Here is a 14,803-nt window from a genome sequence, read left to right on the forward strand (position 1 = left end):
AGCACAGGACTGGCCAGCAGCTGAGACAAACAAGAGAGAGAGAGAGAGAGGACTTGACTGAGCCCTGTGGGAAGTGCTCGCTTGTTATTCTCGCTTGGCTGCAAGGCTACTTGTTTGAAGATGTAGGCCCCTTTGGTGGAAAACGCAAAGAAGCTTTCCATGATGGCAGGCTCCAATGACACCAGGAAGTCTGAGGTTCCAAGAGCTTTATTGATATGGTGGATGATAGATGGTCTGGATGCACCCCCACTTAAGTTAGGGTGGGCCCAACTTAAATAGAGAAGGAGGAGGGGGAGGGTCTGGGAAAGAATACTTAATTAGCTATGCCCTCTAGCCTTTAGGTAATATGGAAATCTCTCTAGGACCTGTAGTCCCACCATCTTCCTGAGCTCTTTGGGAGGGGCTGCATTGCCCTACATGACTGAATGGCATAGATCAAATAGAGGTCTTCGCCACATGTCAGGAGCCTGGATTCTGGGAGCACAGAGGAATAGATGCCCATCCCTCACAGGCAATGGACATCTGTTGGGTCTCCAGGCTACTTCCAGCCAGTGCTTCTACCAAAATCCAAGTCATCCTATCATGGTCTCTTTTCTTTTTTTAAAAGGAGGGATGTCACTGTGTCATTTGTAGTGAAAATTTTGAATGAGGAAGTCAAAAGAAACCACTTCACAGGCTGGAGGGGGTAGCACAATTAAATCACAGGGTAAGGGGAGTTGAGGGTAGGGGTTAGGAAGACAAAGGATCATTGAACCAATTAAATATATGTTGTACAGTTTGAGAGTAATGACATCTGATTAATCTAGATTGGCATTATGTTTTTCTTACTAACATGTAACTTTTAGCTATTTGACTGTGGCAAGAAAGTTCGTCGGTAGCTGGAAGGTCTGGATCTGTCTGTAGGACTCAGCCCAAGCTCGAGCCATCATTTTCCCCACATAAACCCCCTACCTGAACCTTCCTCCTCCTTTTTGCTTTTATACCATTTTAATTACATGTAAGTATTAAGATAAGTTGTAGGTTGCAAAACTAGCAATACAATAGATGCAAATACTCAAAGAACAAGCAAGACAATAAACACAAATAGTCAAAGAACAAGCAAGGCAATAAGCAAAGTCCTATGGTCACTCCCATGATCACTATTTCTAAGGTCTTATCAGGATGACCAAAATGTCTGAGCCTACTTCCCTGTCCTGGCTCAAAGTGATTTTCATGTCTAAAGCCTACTTCTTTGTTCTAGCCTAAGATTTAGATTCCTGCCTGAAATTACTTCTTTGTTCTAGCCACTACTTAAAGTCACCCACTATATACCTGGTGGCCAGACTTTGTGTCTGATCCCTGTCAACTAGCAGTTGGATTAGACACTGGAACATTTCTGCTTACAAACTTATTTTCTACACTGCTTGGATAATCCTGTTAGCCCTGTTTATCCTGGGAATACTTTTATTCCTGCCCATCATGTTAAAGCTTATCTTTGACAACATCAACATGCTGGTAGACAAAGTATATGACTTGAAACTGAAAATGGACACCGCAGACAGAGTTGTAAATTTAACAGGTTGGCAATCCAAGAATGGGTAAGATTCTGCACAGAGCCTTACCAACTTATGACAGAAGTGCATTGGTTTTGATAATGCACATTTCACAATGGGTAAGGTAGGCATTCTTGTCAAACGACCTGAGACAGGTTCAGTCTTGCTTATGAAATAAAAAAGCGGGAGATGTGGAGAACTTTTGGAGCTGCTTGGCCAGAATCTGACACTGGCCAAGGACAGGGAAATAGGCTTTAAGCAGGAATCTGACATTAGGCTAGAACAAAGTATAGCCACCTGTGGCCATGGATCAACTGGGTTCACCTGAAAGGGGGGCTGGAAATGAATAAAGGGATGGAGGGTAAGAAAAGATGAAGCCAAGACAAAGTATACTGATTAAGGCTGGAAGTTTAATGTTCAGGTATCAATTTAAAAAGAAAGCCCCACCACTGAACCCCTTCTTGCTTCAGCTGGAGATGCCATACTTGACACTTGACCACAGTGGAAGCCATGGATAATTTTATCAGCATTATCTGCAGCATCAAAACTCAGTAGAGCAGCATTCTTTAAATTCATAATCTCACTATACAAAGTTAAAACATCCAGAGAGGTGTTAGAATTATGCCAAATACACACAAGTGTCTTTAAACTTTTTCCTAATTATAATGACTATCATTGCAAATTTTAGAAGTAACACAATTCCATTGGTATTTGGCATGACACTTGAGATGGGTCCCTTCATGTGTGTTCCCAGGCTGGAGGTCTAGACCCTGGGAGTTCTGGTTAGTTGGTATAGTCACTCTCCCCATGAGGCCTCCAGCCCCTTCAGCTCCTTGAGTCTCTTTCTAACTCCTCCATTGGGGACCCCATGATCAGTTCAATGGTTAGTTGTGAGCATCTGCCTCTGTATATGTCAGGGTCTGGCTGAGCTTCTCAGGAGACAGGTATATAGTGCAGATAAAATTAAATATGAACATACTCTGTCATTCAGTAATTGAAAATCTAGATTATTGGAATAACACAAGTCATTAGTACTAAAAACTAAGTATATTTATAGTGTCACAATTCATACAATCCATGAGCTCAGAGGACTAGATTAAAATGAAATGACATTAAACAATAAAAGGAATACACCAACATGCAATCACATTTGTATATTTTACAAATAATTGCGGAAAAATAAAACACTTAAGAATTTATACAGACATATGATTTTATAAACATAATAGTTAAAAATAGACCATATTCACCTGACAGGAAATTGGTGATCAAGCATAAAGGTACTGCTGAGATATTTATTTGAATTGCTTCTTGACCTAAGTATAATTAATGAAGTACATTCACCTTGTACAAGCTCAAGATTGTATCTCAAAACTTAAGCATTTTGTTGTGTAATCTACTAAAGCCCAAGACAATCCCATAAATCAGACAAGGTGGAAGACACACCCTAAAACTTGGCCACACCTATCTGGTGACAGCACACACTAAAGAACAAGACAAACAAAATGAAACAAAGCCATCAGCCTTAAACTGCATCCCACTCCCTAGAATTCGTTTTCTAGCACACAACCTTAACTAAGGGAAGACAGACATTACTATTTTCAGAGTATAAAAGATGAATCTGAGGATCAGAGCTGTCTTGACAATGCCAAGATTTTGAAAGTATTTATTACTATTATAAAATCTTGCATTCCATTTTTCTCTTATCATCTTGTTGGGAGAAAGGGTAAGACAATCCTGTAACATTAAATGACTAAATTACACATAGAACACTCTTAGTTAAGATTCATAAACAATGGATATAGAAGTTTAGTGAATAACATTTTAAATTAGGAAATTTAAGGAAAAAGGAGAAAACTTAAAGTCTCCAATATTTACCTTCCTTGTAAATATTCAGACATGAATGGACACCATGTGACAAGAAGCATGTTGTATAGATGCAGGTAAATCTGAGGCAGTCATAATATAAGAGGCATATGATGCTAACCATAGGTATAATTTAAAATTTTTTTCTAGTACCTAAACTAAAAATATAATCATCTCCCATACTCTGAGCTCTATTTCCCACCCCATAACTCTGCCTGCTTTCCTGGAGGCCTGCTCACACCAAGAATGCCAGGAAATAGCCCTCCCTGCTCTGAAAGCACCCCTAACAACTGTACCCTATGACTCTGCCTGCTTTCTAGGTGGCTGGCATAGATACTTCCTGGCACCAGGGACACTAAATAAGTCCCTGCCCCAGTACATTGCCCACAATATTTCCCCTGAAACAAAGCCATCAGCCTTAAACTGCATCCCAGTCCCTAGAATTCGTTTTCTAGCACACAACCTTAACTGATATTCTGGAGGCTGGCGAGCAACAGGAACCATAGGACATGTTGGTATTTGGGAGCTCAGAGGCAAGGTTACCACCTAAAGCTCTAGAGATTTCACAAAAACTCCAAGGGAGACATCATATTGGACCTAAGGTTAGCTAGTGATCATAATCTCGGCCCACTCAAGCCAGTAGACAAAGAGTGAACAGAAACCAAGGGGGAAAAAAAAACCAAAAATACCCATCAAAAAGATAAACTCAGAAATCTGCTTCTAAACCTATAATAGAAAAAAAAATCTAGATGTTAGAGCCAGCATCAAAACACAATCAACAGTAGTCAAGGAAATAAGGTACCACCAAAGCCCAGCTATACTACTACAGTAAGCTCTGCATATTCTAACATAGGTGAAGTACAAGAAAATAAACTTAAATTCAATCTTACAATAGATGACAGAGGCCTGTAAACAGGAAATGAATAAATCCCTTAAAGAAATGCAGGAAAATACAAGCGAATGGGTGAAGAAAATGAATAAGACCTGAAAGTGAAAATAGAAACAATAAAGGGAATGCAAACTATGGGAATCATGAAGATGAAAAATGTAGGTAAGAGAACAGAAAGTACATATGCAAATATAGCCAACAGATTACTAAACATGGAAGAGATAATCTGAGGCTTAGAAGAGCCAATATAAGAATATACATTGGTCGAAGAAAATGTTAAATATAAAAAGCTTATAAACAAAACCTCCAGAAGATCTGGATAACTACAAAAAGACCAAACATAATAATAACAAGAACAGAAGGGAAAGATTTCCAGTTTAAAGGTGTAAAAAATATTTTCAACAAAATTGTAGAAGAAAATTTCCCTAATCTAAATAAATAGATGCCTATAAACATAGAAAAAAAGATTACAGAACACCAAATAGATTGGACTAGAAATAAAAATACTACTACTCAGTAAGAATCAAAACACTAAATGTAAAGAACATATAACTTCTCAACAGAGACTCTATAGAGCCAAGAGGGCCTGTGCAGTCTATAGGAGACCACAGATGCCACATCAGACTACTATATCTAGCAAATTTTTCAATCATCATAAAGAGAGAAAACAAGATATTGCATGACAAAATGAAATTTAAGCAGTATCTATCCATAAAGCCATCCCTAACAAAAATGCTAGAAAGAAAACTCCAACCCATGGAGGTAAACGACACCCAAGAAAACACAGGAAATAGATAATTCCACAGAAGCAAAACCAAACACACATACACACACAAACTGACACCACCAATGTCAAAATAGCAAGAAATCGCAATCACTAGTCATTAATATCTCTCAACATCAATGGACTCAATTCCCAATTAAAACACATAGGATTACAGAATGAATGCAAAAACAGGGTTCACCATTCTATTGCATACAAGAAACACACCTCAGCAACAAGATAGACATTACCTCAGATTAAAGGGCTGAAAAAAAAAAGACTTTTCTCACCTAGAGGACCCAAGCGGCAAGCTGGAATGGCCATTCTAATATGTAATAAAATAGACTTTCAACCAAAATTAATCAAAAGAGACACTTTATATTCACCCAAAGAAAAATTCATTAAAATGCTATGTTAATGCTGAACATTGTATGCCCCACATGCAAGGGCAACCACATTCATAAAAGAAACATTGCTAAAGCTTAAATCATACCTGGAACCTCACAGACATGTCATCCAGACAGAAACTAAACAGAGAAATAATAAAACTAAAAGATGCTATGACTTAAATAAACCTAACAAATACTTATAGAGCATTTCACACAAACACAAAATACACCTTCTCAGCATCTCACAGAACCTTCTCCAAAATTGACTGAGTACAGCCACAAAGCTAGTCTCAACAGATATAAGAAAGTTAAATTAACTCTCTTTATTTTATTAAACTACCATGGTTTGAAAGCTGGACTTCAATAACAACAGAAACAGCAGAAAGACTATAAACTCATCAAAACTTAACAAATCTCTATTCAATGACTAGAGAGTCATGGAAGAAATGCAAAAAGGAATTAAACACTTTCTTGAATTCTATACAAATGAAAGCATAACATACCCAAACTTATGGGAAACAATGAAAGCAGTGTTCATCGGAAATTTCATACCAATAAGTACTTTTATACTAGCAACTTAATAGCACAACTGAAAACTCAAAAAAGAAAAAGAAGCAAACACAACCAAGACTAGTCGATGGCAAGAAATAAACTCAGGGTTGAAATCAATAAATTAGCAACAAACAGAACAATACAAAGAATCAATGAAACCAGGAATTGGTTCTATGAAAAAAAAACTAATGAGATAGAAAAATCGGTAGCCTAACTAAAAAGTGTAGAGAGAATTTTCAAATTAGTAAATCAGAACTAAAAAGGGAACATAACACAAGACACCAAAGAACCTCAAGGAATCTTTAAGTTGTTCTTCAAAAACCTATACTACACAAAATTGGAAAATCTAAATAAAAATGAATGATTTTCTTGACAGATACCACTTACCAAAATTAAATCATAATCAACTAAACAATTTCAATATGTCTATAGTTTCTAAGGAAATAGAAGGAGTCATTAAAGTCTTCCAACCAAAAACAAAAAACAAAAAAAAAAAACAAAAAAAGCCTAGGGTCAGATGAATTTAATATAATATAGAATTCTACCAGATTTTAAGGAAGAGCTAATACCAATACTCCAGAAATTATTTCACAAAAGAAAAAAAATGGAATACTGCCCAGTTCATTTTATGAGGCCATAGTCAGCCTGATACCTAAACCACACAAACACTCACCAAGGAATAGAATTTCAGACCAATCTCCCTTATGAACATTGATGCAAAATTACTCAATAAAACACACACCAAACAAATCCAAGAATACATCAAACACATCATCCAACATGATCAAGATGGCTTCATCCCAGAGATGCAGGGATGGTTCAATATATGAAAATCCATATATTTAATACACTATACAAACAAACTGAAAAGAAACCACATGATCATCTTGCTTGGTTGGAGATACAGCAAGATATTTTATAGCTGTTGTGAAGGGTGTTGGTTCCATTATTTCTTTCTCAGTCCATTTACTGTTTATGTGTAGGAAAGGTAGTGATTTTTTTTGTTAATTTTATATCCAGCCTTTGCTGAAGGCTTTTATGAGCTGTAGGAGTCCCCTGGTAGACTTCTGTGGGTCACTTATATATACTATCATTTCATCTCCTTTCCAATTTGTATCCTGTGATCTCCTATAGTTACCTTATTACCCCAGTTTAAACTTCAAGTAATATATTGAATAGATATGGAGAGAATAGACAGCCTTATTTTGTCCATCATTTTAGTAGAATTGCTTTAACCTTCTCTCTATTTAATTTGATGCTAGCTATAGGCTTGCTATATATTGCCTTTATTGTGTTTAGGTATGTGCCATGAATTCCTGATCTCTCCAAGACATTTAATGTGAAGAGGTACTGGATTTTGTTAAAAGCTTCAACAAAAACCTCAAGTCTCCATCCCATGTGCAGTCACCAAAGGTAGACGCTGATGTGGATATCAGGAAGTGCATGCTGACAGGAGCCTGATATAGCTGTCTCCTTAGAGGTCTGCCAGAGTCTGACATACTCAGAGGCAGATGCTCACAGCTAACCATTGAACTGATCATGGGGTTCCCAATGGAGAAGCTAGAGAGAAGACTGAAGGAGCTGAAGGGGTTTGTGGCCCCATGGGGAGAGCAACAATACCAACCAACCAGAGCTCCCAGGGTCTAAACCACCAACCTGGAAGCACATAGGGAGGGGCCCATGGCTTCAGCTGTATATGTAGGGGAGGATGGCCTTGTCGGGCATAGGTGGGAGAGGAGATCCTTGGCCCCATGAAGAGTGTGGGGGAATTCGAGGGTGGGGAGGTGGGAGTCAGGGGGGGGGATAGGTGGAGACACATCCTCATAGAAGCAGGAGGAGGGGGGATGGGATAGGGGCTTTCTGGGTTGTAGGGAATGGGGTAAAAAGGTAACATCTAAAATGTAAAAATAATAATTAAAAAGAAAAAACCTCAAGTCTCTCAAGAAAGAAATTAAAGAAGATATCAGAAGATGAAAAAGTCTCTTATGCTCATGGATCAGTAGGATTAATGTAAAATGAACACTTACCAAAAGCAGTCTACAGATTCCATGTAATTCCCATCAAAATTTCATTACAATTTTTCACTGACCTTGAAAGAATAATTCTCAACTTCATATAGAAAAAGAAAAATCCTAAGATAACTAAAACAATCCTGAACAATAAAACTTCTACAGGTTTAATACCTCTGATTTTAGCAATAATAATGAAAAGAATGAAAACCACATGCTATTGCCGTAAAAAAAGGCAGGTTTCTCGATGGAATCAAAATAAAAACCCAGAAGTAACCCCACATGTCTTTGCACACTTGATTTTTGACAAAGCAGCCAAAAACATCCAATGAAAAATTAAAAGTATCTTCAATAAATGGTGCTGGACTAACTGGATGTCTGTATGTAGAAGAATGCAGATAGATCCATATCTATCACTCTGCAAAACACACCAGTCCACGTAGACCAAAGACCTCAACGTAATATCAGAATACCAAAATCTGATAGAAGAATGCATAAAGAAATATGGTAAATTTGCACAATGGAATGCTATTTGGTTATTAAAATAATGATTTCATGAAATTTGTATGCAAATAGATGAAACTAGAAATGAATGAGATAACCCAGACCCAAAAAGACAAATGTGGTATCCACAAAATACAAATGTGGGTATTAGCCATAAAGTACAAGATATGTGTTCAACAATACACAGACCCATAGAGTCTGCAGAGTGACTTCTCATGTCAAAGAGACAAATTTCTTGCAGGCACTATCTCAGCCCCTCTGCTTTCAATGGGCTGTGTGGATATTGCCCTGGGCTATGAGGATACATTGTCAGTTTTGAGAGAGGCCTAGCATCAGAACAGATTATTTGAATAGCTCCATGGAATCCCTGGGCCCACAATTCAAATGAATGTATCCAGGCCCAACACTGGAAGCCTTGCCAGGCTACAAAAGATGACCAGTTCAGACTCTATATCCTCCAAACTGAGTCCTCAGTAGGGTCATCCTTATAAATTCTAGTAAGTTTTCATGCATTGTTTCTACACTACCCCACCATGTTCCAGCTGTCTCTCCCCAAACTCTCTCCCTCTATTCCTTCCTTCCCCCCACATACACACACCTGCTCCTTCCCACTTTCACCTCAACCTTCCCCCAGTCCACCTGCAAAATTTATTCTATTTCTTTTTCCCAGAGCGTTCCATGTATTCCCCCCTAGAATACTGCTCTTTACCTAACCTCTCTGATTTTGTGAGTTGTAAACTGATTAATGTGTTAATATCCCACACATTGTCTTTATCCATTATTCAGTTGAGGAACAATTAGGTTATTGTTAGTTTCTGATTAGTTAGGGTTAAGATTAGTGCCCTTGGATGAACCATCCTTTGGGTATATGCCCAAGAATGGTATAATTAGGTCTTTAGGTGCATTGAGTCCTGATTCCTGTGAAACCTTCATATTGATTTACATAGCAGCTGTACAAGTTTGCATTCCCACCAACCTTGACAACATGAACTTGTGGTTTTGATCTGAGACATTCTGACAGGTTTAAGATGGAATCTCGTAGTAGTTAGTTATGATTTACGTTCCCTAATAGCTAAACATTAAAAAAAATGTTTTAAATGTTGATGTTGAAAATTTCTTTAATTTTTCTCAGCCATTTGAGTTTTCTTTGTTGAGAATTCTCTGTTTAGATCTGTATCCTATTTTTAATTGGATAACTTGGATTTCTGCTATCTAATTTTGTGAGTTTTTATATATTTTGGATATTAGTTCTCCTTCAGATAAGGAGGCTAATCATAGAGCAATGCCACCTTAGTTACAGAAATTGTTTGGAGAAGAGAGCTCTAATCCTGCTTCCTTTGAATCCTAGGGAAGTGGCTTCCCATGTTTATCATTCAGACACTTAGAACCTACTACAACCACAGTTCCTGGGAGCTCCTGCATGAACTTGTAGAAGACCCTGTTGTGTCCATATGATGCTGACTTTATGGTCACAAAGAACTCAAGTTATAGAACAATGTAGAACTCCACTCACATTTCAACAGAAGCATTAGAAAACTAGACAATATGTGCCATGATAGGCATCCTTTCAGGCACCCAATAACAATTAATGAAGTATGAAAAGCAGAAAGCTGTGAAAGCAAGCCATAACACCAAAATATAGGAATGTAGAATAGGCATTCAGAATGTCTACAAGGAAAGCTATATATGATGATCTAAGACAGCCTTAAAGAGAGGTTAATTTTGCAAATAGCAAGGTTTAGGAATTAAATGCACAGTCCCTTGGGCACCCTCATCATGCTATATGTATCTTGGATTCTAAACATGGAGCTATAAGATTACATGTTAACCTGTTGAATTTTGGTCTTATCTTGGTCATGTTCTGCTTTCTAGGCTCCATTCATCCCTTTTGTAATAGTAATGTTTATTTCATGCTACTGTGTCTTTTATTTATCCAAGGTAACATTTATTTATCCAAGGTAACAGATAAATAATAGGGTTCAGACAAATTGCCTTCAGCATTTCTCAGATGCTTCCTGGAAGCCTATGATTTATATACACCAATAGTATATAAAACCTCAAAACCTAGCCTTTGTTGTTCAGTTATCCCCAGATATATGTTTTAAAAAAAAATAAGTCCAGGAAATGGATGGCTGTGGGACTGCATAAGGGTATTCTGGTTCGTGGTTGGACATGGGCCTAGAACCCTGAGACTCTACGTGAGAACCAGCAGGTGTTCAGCCACGCCCCCAGAATCTGGAGTCCTGACAGGCAGTTTCGTCTCCATAGACATACATTGTTCAGTCATGTAGGCCATTACAGCCCCTCCCAAAATGCACAGGTAGAGGGTGTGACTATAGGCCTCAGGCCCTAGGGATTTACATACTAATGAAGGCCAGAGGGCAGAGCAAATTAAGCATGCCTCCCCAGATCCTCCCCAGATCCTCCCCCTTTCTCCCTCCCTATTTAACTCGGGACTGCCCTGAGTTTCACGGCAGTACAACCAGATCCATCTACCATCCACCTTGACAATAAAACCTTTCTGGAACCAAGGACTTCATCATGTCATTGGTGCCTGCTGTCGCCAAAGCCCCCAGCCTCTGGGAACCCTAGACTTCCTCCTGTATGTGGGACCAGCTGCGGGTGGAATGCCTCCTGGACACCCCACCTCCACCGCGGCCCTATTTTCCCACAGATGGCTTTGCAGGAAGTAATAGGTCAGAATTGGTAGAAATAGTTCCAAGGTGTTTGACAATAGTGACAACAAAGAGGACAGTGGCAAGCAAAATTAGACAAGCCATTGTGGTAGCATTACAAGTCCTAGCACCTTAAAATCTATACACTGGGCTTATGAAAAGAAAAGGAAAACCCTGCAGAGAGACCAATGTGTCTACTGCAAAGAATTGGGAAACTGGGAGAACGAATGGTCCCAACAGAAGCAGGTAAGACCCACCAATGCCACCAAGACTATTCCTGACCATAGGAGAATAATAACAGAACCAAGATTTCTTCAAACTGGACTAGCAGGAAACTGTAGTGAACTTCTTAATCAGTGGCTAACCTATAAATTTCCACCTCTTCGGCAAGTGTCTTGGATTAGGCTTTACTAAAGAAGCATGAAAATTTGACCTGCTGTTGTTCTTCTGAACCTTGTGTTGGGTGAGATAGTGGCCAGCCAACACCCAAGAGTTGGGCAGAAATCTACCTACCCTCTAAGCTGTTAGAATTTGCTTTCCTAACAATCACCCTGAGTCATTACTTACTATGTTTCATCTAGGCTGCTAACTAAATCCAATTGGCTAGCCTTCAGTGCCACATTTTTATGGCTCACTCATGGTGGCTTCTCCTTCCTCCTTCATCTTCTTTGTCATGGTTCTACTCCAAACTCAAAGCTAGGAAACCTAGACTCCACCAATGTCTCTGCTGCCTGACTATTGACTGTTGGCATCTTTATTTACCAGTCAGAAATTACATGGGAGCAGGGCCACTTGGATCTAGGTGCAGACTCCAGGTCTCGGGGGACCCTCACTTAGCATTAAAATAGACAACACCACCAAACCTCAGCAATCCTCCATTTTAGTTCAAAAAAAGGCTCCTTTTATCTCAGATATACATTGAATACAATTATAACAATTTTGAAAATTATAAGGTATGTCACACATTTATAGCATCCAGTCCATTATATCTGGCAATTTAGATAAAGTATTTTATTATCTATTCTAATTTAATGAGTTTGCAATTTTGTACCTCAATCATCTTTTACTTTAATCTGTATTGACATCTGAAAATCATCTTTTTGAAATCTAGACCACTCTCTGTAATGATAAACAATTAAGTTTAATTGTGAGACTATATCTAGTCTTCAACCCCATCAGAGATTTGAGAAGGAATACACACCTGAGTATGCAGGAAGTGCAGGAATGCAGCTTGCTTTCAAAATTTAAATAATCAGCAGATATAGCTGTCTGCCTACACATTCTGCAACATTCCTTATAACATTTGGGTATCTATCTCAGTTTTTTTCCGCTGAGAACATCTAACAGACCTTAAATGATACAGGAATTATGAAGGATGAGCTTACTCTGTCCTGGCAGAGTTTATAATAGTCGACTATCCTGCATCCATTTGTCCATTTTACAACAGATATATTATATTTATCAATGTATATGTTTCACTCTGTTTCTCTGGGATAAATCTGATTTAGTGATGGTAGATAAACTTTTTGCTGTACTCTTTGAATTTGTTTTGCAAATGTTTTTTGGAGATGTTTGCATTACATTTGTCAAAATTAGTAGCAGATAATTTTATTTTTTGTCTGGTTTTGGAATCAGTGTACTACTGACTTTGTAAGAGGAGTCTTTAAGTATTCCTTCTTTCTCTGCTTTACAGACTAGTTGGGAGAATATTCATTTAATTCTATTTTGAAGGTATTATAGAATTCAGCACTTAGTCTATCTGGTCCTTGCCCCCTTTTTTAGCTTTGAGATTTTTAATTATTGCTGCTATCTCATGAGATAATATGGACCTTTTAAAACTATTTACTTTATTTTGGACAAACTTTATTAGATTCTATATGCTTAGAAATGGATAGAAAAAGTCACTTATGAGGGAGAAAATAATTATGGATGTACTAATTTTTGCCAGATACCTATAATCTGGCTAGTTATATTGTGGTTTTGCAAGGAAACCTAGGTATCTGGAGTTATATTATTGATAGTGTTTCTTGGAATAGAAATTTTGTCCTCTTTCTCTGAAGTAGGATTTGGATCTCTCTTTCTTGTTATCTAGATTTTTCAGGTTATGAACCAATTAGAATCAGTTTAGGGTTTCATTTGGGGCAATTTATGACATAAATTGTTCCTGATAATTGTAATAAACCTATTAATTTCAGCCAAAATTAAAAAAAAACTCAAGGGGATTGAATGTGTTTTAGTTCAAAGGAGCCCACCTCAACTATTCCACATGGAAGGATGCCGAAGGCTAAAGGCCACTTTGAGATATTCTGTAAGGTATACTCTCTTCCTACTCACAAATATTTGAACAATGGATGTTCTGGTTTTGGATCTTGGCCACTTTGACTCAGAGTTTATAGTCAGCTCTCTGACAGAAATGATGGTTAACTCGAATTTTGAATTAATTTTACAAAATTTTAATAGTAATTTTAATTAGTTTTTGATCTTGAATTGACTCAGAGTGATCCTCAGAAAACGCTAAAGTGATTTCTTTCCTAATTCACACTTTCTCCTTGGCCACTAAGAAGCGCATTTTGTAAGGATACATATCCATTATATAATATATATATTGTTTTATGGGTAGATAGAAGAAAATTTGCATTTTTACTTGTGTCAACACTGCTCTTGTTTAATTAGTATCGAAGTTAGACTCATAAGACCAAGATTTTAGCTGGAACCATGACCATATACATTTAGCTAAACACTACTCAGCATATCAATACTTTCTTTAGAAAGTAAAATTAATCTTGTTCATCCTTCATTTGCAAAGGAAGATCCAAATATCAAGTCAGGGAGATGCTTCAGTAGATAAAGGCATGTGTACACAGGCTTGATAATTAAGTTCTGTATAAAGACCCTCCAATTTGGCAGGAGAGAAGTGACTGCCAAAAGTTATACTCTGACCTCTTATATGTACCATTGCTTTCACACACAAATGTTCTACAAATAAATAAATAAATAAATAAATAAATAAATAAACAAGCCAAAAGACCTGCCAAAGTGAAAAAGAAAGCTCATGAGCCCTCAACCATACACAAAATCTTCAGGCAAATAAGAAATGCTGAGAGTTGGAGAAATGATCTTCTCCAGGGAAGAACACATCACTTAGTTATCTAATACCAGACTGTCAGCCCTAAGAGCATATATACAAGTGACAGTTTACAGGCCAAGCAGGTATATTTGGGAATACATATGTATATTCTTATACTCATATAATTACAAGTAATGAAGAAGATAAGCCATGAGTTTGAAAGCACTGGGAGGGATGTGTACGAGGGCTTCAGGGCAGAAAAAGGAAGGAAGAAATGCTGTATTCATATTATAGTCTCAAAATTATTGAAATATAAAAATATTTAGAAAACTTTTTTAAAGCTTTGGAATACACGAATGATAAATTTTTGAAGAGGTAAATACTAAAGGTTAATTATGTAAAACACAACCTATATGTGCATCAAAACAATGTACCACTGTGAAATAGTTTCTATATTTTTAATATATTGATTAAAATAAAATTTAAAATAAATCTAATATATAAAAGTGGGATTTTTTTAAAAAATGAATACTTTACTTCTAGAGTACCAGGAAGAC

The sequence above is a fragment of the Grammomys surdaster genome, unplaced genomic scaffold (genome assembly GCF_004785775.1).
Source record: "Grammomys surdaster isolate TR1022 unplaced genomic scaffold, NIH_TR_1.0 219, whole genome shotgun sequence".
NCBI lineage: Eukaryota > Metazoa > Chordata > Mammalia > Rodentia > Muridae > Grammomys > Grammomys surdaster.